This window comes from Entelurus aequoreus, linkage group LG23, assembly GCF_033978785.1.
Source record: "Entelurus aequoreus isolate RoL-2023_Sb linkage group LG23, RoL_Eaeq_v1.1, whole genome shotgun sequence".
In the NCBI taxonomy this organism is placed as follows: Eukaryota; Metazoa; Chordata; class Actinopteri; order Syngnathiformes; family Syngnathidae; genus Entelurus; species Entelurus aequoreus.
In genome coordinates this window covers 24,053,702-24,061,309 of record NC_084753.1, presented here as the reverse complement: position 1 = coordinate 24,061,309, position 7,608 = coordinate 24,053,702, and positions in this window count along the sequence as shown.

Below are 7,608 nucleotides of genomic sequence, written 5' to 3'. Positions count from 1 at the left end.
TGCATTTTATTAGTAGATTTTTTTAAAGTAAAATTAAAAAAAAATATGGTAAGTTGCAATAATTTCACTTCAAAATGTAGTGTATTTTACTGTAAATGGAAAAACAGTACTGCTGTTTTAAAAAAAAAAAAAAAAAAGGCAGCTCAGTTGCCAGAATTTTACTGTAAAATATACATTAGTTTTTTTTTACTGTGAATAAAAAAAAAGCAATTTTACAGTAAAATTTTGGCACCTGAGCTGCCAGTTTTTTTAAATTATTTTTTTATCGCAAATCAACAACTATAGATTTTTCGGTGTATTACTGTAAATGCCAAAACGACACCACAGTTTATTACAGTTAAAATAGTACTGTTTTTTTCATTTAGAAAAAAATACTGTAAAAACCACAGTAAGTTTCACAATTTTACCATGAAATCTATTGCTACTTTTACATTGTACAATCTGATGGATAACTTTCTTTGAAATCATTATTATTAGTATTTATTTCTATTTAAAAAATGGTTTGAATGTTTAATCATATATTTCTGCATAATTCGACAATATTTAAGTTAGCATAATTTGCGATTACATGGAGCACATACATTTTTTTTAGGGATGGGAATCTTTGGGTGTACCACGATTCGATTCAGAATCGATTCTTGGGGTCACGATTCGATTCAAAATCCATTTTTTTTCAATTCAACACGATTCTCGATTCAAAAACGATTATTTATTTATTTTTATTGATTGATTTATTTTTTTAAATTAAAACAATACACAACAATACCATAATAATGCAACACAATTTCAAAACCAAACCCAATTTTGGAGTTCTGAACTTGTGATTTCTTGCAGTGTTAAGTGGTAGTAATATTTCACATTTGTCCCAATTGATTTTATACCCTGATAAACAGCCATATTCAATATTCAGTTATGACATTATTGATATAGTGTAGAGAGGAGTTAACATGTGACAGGTAGAGAATTATGTCGTCACAATACATCGGTAGCTTTTTATACTGAGAGACAATTTTTATAACATGAATATTATTTTCACTTCTTATTTTTGCAGCTAAGGGTTCAATAACCAAATTAAATAATAATCCAGATGCAGGACATCCCTGTTTTGCTCCTCTTTTTAACGAAAAAGGTTCTGAAATATGATTATTGGTTTTGACTGATGCCATGGGCCTTGTATAAAGCATCTTAATCCATTGTATACAATTATCTCCAAATCCAAATTTACGTAATGTGCAAAACATAAATGAACAGTTTATGCGGTCGAATGCCTTCTTCGCATCAACAGTACATACTGCTGTGGGATAAGGGAGACTTCTAGCATAGTAAATAACATTAAACAATTTCCTTGTATTGTCTGAAGATTGTCGACCTTCCATGAAGCCAGTTTGGTCAGTATGAATTAATTTTCCTATTACATTTGATAATCGTGTGGCTAAGATTTTTGCCAAGATTCAAAAGGATTCTCTATTCATTCAATTCATAGGATTTCAGCAGGATTTACCCCAGTCTGCTGACATGCAAGCAGAGTAGTAGATTTTTGTAAAAAGCTTTTATAATTGTAAAGGACAATGTTTTATCAACTGATTGCAATAATGTACATTTGTTTTAACTATTAAATGAACCAAAAATATGACTTATTTTATCTTTGTGAAAATATTGGACACAGTGTGTTGTCAAGCTTATGAGATGCGATGCAAGTGTAAGCCACTGTGACACTATTGTTCTTTTTTAATTTTTTTTAATATATGTCTAATGATAATGTCAATGAGGGATTTTTAATCACTGCTATGTTGAAATTGTAACTAATATTGATACTGTTGTTGATAATATTCATTTTTGTTTCACTACTTTTGGTTTGTTCTGTGTCGTGTTTGTGTCTCCTCTCAATTGCTCTGTTTATTGCAGTTCTGAGTGTTGCTGGGTCGGGTTTGGTTTTGGAATTGGATTGCATTGTTATGGTATTGCCGTGTATTGTTTTGTTGGATTGATTAATTAAAAAAAATAAAATAAATAAATAAAAAATAAAAATAGATTTTTTAAAAATGAGAATCGATTCTGAATCGCACAACGTGAGAATCGCGATTCGAATTCGAATCGATTTTTTCCCGCACCACTAATTTTTTTACTCCCAAAATAGAAAGAAAGACGACATTTAGTAAGACAAGTTACAGTACTTTATCAATACATATTATTTCCAGGCTTTTGAGGGCCAAATAAAATGAAATGGCGGGCCACATCTGGCCCCCGGACCTTGATTCGACACCCGTGTGTCTGTCCGTGTTATGATTTGTCTGTGGGTAAAAAAAAATAACAAACTGGCAGCGAAACAATTAAACAATTAATTAATTAAAATTAATTAATTAAACAGAGCTGGTGCCAAAATGTTACTGTAAAATTGCAGTTATTTTATTTACAATAAAAAAACAAATGTAAATCTTACAGTAAAATCCTGGCAACTGAGCTGCTTTTTTTAATCATAAAACAGCAGTACTGTTTTCCATTTACAGTAATATACACTACATTTTAAGGTGAAATATTTTTTTACATTTTAGTTTTAAACAAATCTACTGATAAAATGCATTACAAAATTGTGTCATGTGTTAGATGCGGCCTTCTGGGGCCAAACATTACTGCGATGTGGCCCTCAGTGAAAACGACTCTGACACCTCTGTGCTAGTGGGGGCACCCACTAGCACAGAGGTGTCAGAGTCGGTGCCGTGCATGCAATGCACCTAGTGGTGAGTATAGGGAAATGAAAGGTGAAGTTACAGAAAGAAAACTCTTTTTACAAGTTCCGACAACTCTTACACGGCAGAAGTGTCGCAAAAGACACATGTAAAAAAAAATCAGGCTTGCTGTTTCAACAAATCTGATTACAGACACACACATTTTTGTATGCAACACACAACTCGTAGTACACACACAGAGATTTTAATGTGCATGTAGTACAATGATGTACTTATACATTGTATGTTTACAATGTGCATACGAACATGATTAAGCACACACACACACACACTACATTCTTCACACATTCTTGAATGTGTTACCTTCTTGAGACGTCCGAATAATGCCTACCTCTTTAGGACCACTCTTTCTAGATATATAAAGATTTGTATTTAAAAAATGGGTTGGAATTTCCCAAGAAAATGGTCAAAGTGTCACAAGAAAAACTTAGCATTTTGGCAGTACTATAATAAAGGTCGTAATTTTACTCAACGCCAGTCAAAATTTTACAAGAAAAACTTAAAATGTTGGCAATTTTATGTAAAGAGTCGTGATTTTACACAACAAAAGGCACCATTTTATAAGAAAATTTAGAAAATGTTGGCAATATTATAATAATAATACATTTAACTATTTTACAAGAACAACACAATTGGCAATATTGTGATAAAAGTCAGAATTTTATATGACAAATGTCACCATTTTGCATTAAAAAGTAAAAATTTTACATAAAAAAGTAATATTTTTACAAGAAAATATTGCAATATTACAGAAACAGAAAGAATATGAGAAATACTTCCCAATTTTATAAGAAAAAAGTCGACGCATTGTAAGAAAAAGACTGCTTTTAGTTAATTACATTTTTTTGTTTGTAATTGGTTTTTAATCTTCATCATTTACTTCAAGTTATTACAGTATGTCTCTATATACATATTTGTTTATTTTTTTTAAATACATTTTGGGCAAAGGGGGCGCATTTCAATTTCTTACACACACTTGTTACTACATATGTTGGCCAGAGGGGGAGCACTTCAAATTTTTACCTATACTTGTTATTTCATATCTTGACCACAGGGGAACACTTTTAAAACCGACACACAGTCAATTTGAAAAATCCCTCCTTTTTGGGCACCACCCTAAATTTTATGGATTTCACCACCAGGGGTGCAAATGTGACATTAGATGCAATGGTTTTCCGTATTGGGACCATGTTCGGTCCTATCCCGTTCGCCGGTCCTCATATGGAAGGTACTTTTCCTTGCTGATGTCTCAAGAAGGGTGAAAATACAAGAACACACACACACACACACACACACACACACACACACACACACACACACACACACACACACACACACACACACACACACACACACACACACACACACACACACACACACACACACACACACACATACACACAAACACCCACACACATCGAAATACGGACATACAGATTTGTTTTAACCCACGGACAGACCAGAAGCAAAACTCAGAAGTAAATAAATTCATGTTCTGAGTTCCTCAAAAGGCTAGCATTCAAGATGGCGCCAGCCTGTACCGGCCGCAGTCTGCCTACTCTGCTTGAACGATTGTTTATTACTATAAATTTTGTATTTGGTGCAAACATATCATTGGGTTGCTAGTGTCAGGCACTTAATCGACTTTATGAGGTGTGTCTAAATCACAACTTTGAGGATCAAACACCTGGACTTCCTCCTCAGTTGGCCTCAGTACCTGCTTACCTGCTGTGCTCACCTGCGCCATGGAGAAAGCGAGACGAAAAGTGAGGGAGACGCAGAGGATATCTAGTGAGAATCAAGGCGTACTTAATGTCTAATCCTCTAATCCTCTCTTCGCCCGGATGCCAGGAAACAGGTGGATTGCAGTGGATCCAGCCTGGCAGCAGAGCCGCCGACACAGCGGTGTGGATAATGGGTGCTTTGTCCACTGTGCCACAGCTCTCCATAGGCTTGCGATAAAATTACTACGCATGTGCCTGCAGAATGTTAGATCGATAGCTAACAAAAATCTCCTGAATGAAACTTGGCAGCGGGAGAATTAGTTTTTTCATCTTAATGAGCTGTGCCCTCCGGACTGCCCGCTTCTGGGACTCCTTGTCTCACGCGCAGGGGTGGCGTTTTGCAGCTTGTGTATCGAGACTCGTTCTGCCGTAAACCGATGGACACAAACCAGTACGACTCCTTCGAACGTCCGACATTGGAAACGAACACTCCTTTTACTGTTTTAATTTACCAACTGCCTCGTCTTGCTCTTTCATTTCTAGATGAATTTACTGAGTTTATGTCATCTATTGTTAAGCTGGCGAGAGTATCATTTATTGGTGATTTCAATTTCCAGGTTGATAACTCCTTTTGTCCCTTGGTAGCGATGTGTATTTCTGGTGTTGTCATCCTCGTCCGGACAGAAGGGTGACATGGCAGTGCGACTGGATCAAAAGAGACGTCGGAGATGCTTTACTGAACCAAAAGTTGCTTTATTACAAGCGAGCGTCATTATACAGGACTGCAGTTCCTGGAGGGGGTCAAGTCAAAAATGAAGCACTCCTAACTTGGAGAAGTCAAACCATAAGTTTTTATATTCCTCATTTCTGTCTCTTAGTGTGTGCTAAGTCAGGACAGGATACCCTGACCAAAAGGAGATGTTTGTATGTAAGTGTCTGGAAAACAACTGCTTTAAGTCATAACTTAAACGTCGACGTTGATCTAGACATGCAGTCTCTTTTCAAGGATAGGGCTATCACTTTTGCATCCCAAAGTCCCAATTAGGGCCTCTTTCCTACGAGAAGTGATTCAATCCACCTACGAATGTCAAACTAAGGGGCCTTATCTTATTATGTGCTCAAACTGATATACCACTATTTACTTAGACTTGGTGGTTTGCTTTCTCCAAGATGAATATAAACATTCACCATATGCAATACATAATATGAGTTAATGAATTCACTTCAGTAGCCAAACTGGTTTTATATGGACCAGCTTGGACCAGCATGTCAGGTCCTACTCACACAATAGGTCATACTTTAAATATGGTCTTTTCTTTTTTTAAGTAAAACTGGACCAACTAAGATTGAAGATCAATCTTCAATTTTGTATTTTATTGAATCTGTCGTTCACACTGGCATGGACTACTTCCAATGTGAAGAAACCGACACGCATTCTCAATGATACTGCAATCAGTGGATTTTCTGCCTCTTTTGGCCCAACGACCTTTGCGAGCAGTGATGATGTACACATTTATGACAAACTTTAATCGCCATTGTCTGACTGTTTTGAACACAATAGCACCAGCTAAAACACTCTAGGAGTTATTACGGTAATCTACATCACGCAGCTCAGACTCGGAACAAAGCAGAATGGGCGGGGTTTGTTTTAAGTGCAGTCAGCCGAAACGCATTTGTCAGGAACAGATGCGGAAGCAAATTTTCACAACAAATTTCTGCATAAAAGTGATAATATATCATATTGTAGGCGTTTATTACTCTTTGCATTCATATGTTGCTGTTTGTTACAATTTTGTTGTGTTTTGCTTGATTGTAAAAGAGGAGCGATGTTCATATGTTGTTAATATTCAGTGTTTTATTTTTCATAGTTAATATTGTAAATCGCCCTTTCTTTATTTTCATGTACATTTTGGGTGTCCCATTCAGTAAAAAACTATAAAATTCCATTCCGTCTTTTGAGGTGGTCTGTCATAACTTTTTTTAGAATTCTATCGGACATTGTGACTTTCGGTATTAGTGTTCCTGAAAAAAAGGGACCCAAACACACATACTGTACAGCAGATTTTTACAGATAAATGTGTATATATCATTTATGCACACATACACATTGGACCCCCAGACACATTTTTTTCTCAATGTGGCCCCCCGAGTCAAAATATTTGCTCAGCTCTGCTCTAGGCTCTCATAAGAAAGCTAATCCATGGATGAAGGAAGCCATCCAGCCTTTCGGGGAAGCTATCGCATACTTGCCACAACCTCCCGTTTTTAGCGGGAGACTCCCGGTATTCAGCGCCTCTCCCGATAACCTCCCGGCAGAAATTTCTCTCCGACAACTCCGGTATTCAGCTGGAGCTGGAGGCCACGCCCCCTCCAGCTCAATGCGGACCTGAGTGGGGACAAGCCTGTTCTCACGTCCGCTTTCCCACAATATAAACAGCTTGCCTGCCCAATGACGTCATAACAATTTACGGCTTTTAGAGAGTAGAGTGCACAACTGCGCACACAACAAGGAGACGAAGCAGAAGAAACGAGGAAGTTACAGACATGGCGACGACGTCGACGAGCAAGATGAAGAAATACGCTTGCAAGTTCCAAAACGAATGGAAACAAGAATTTCAGTTCATCCAGGACAGTTCGAAGGGAAGGGGTATGTATGTTGCCTGTACATTTTGTAGAACAGACTTCTCCATTGAACACGGTGGCCGAAATGATATACTCATTCATGAACGGAGAAGTTAAACAGGACAATGCTGCCATCTACTGGATAGCATCTGTTACACTGAAATTCAAGTATTTATTTTATTTATATGTATAATAAAATAAATATATATATATATATATATATATATATATATATATAAATATATATATATATATATATATATATATATATATATATATATATATATATATACACTACCGTTCAAAAGTTTGGGGTCACCCAAACAATTTTGTGGAATAGCCTTAATTTCTAAGAACAAGAATAGACTGTCGAGTTTCAGATGAAGGTTCTCTTTTTCTGGCCATTTTGAGCGTTTAATTGACCCCACAAATGTGATGCTCCAGAAACTCAATCTGCTCAAAGGAAGGTCAGTTTTGTAGCTTCTGTAACGAGCTAAACTGTTTTCAGATGTGTG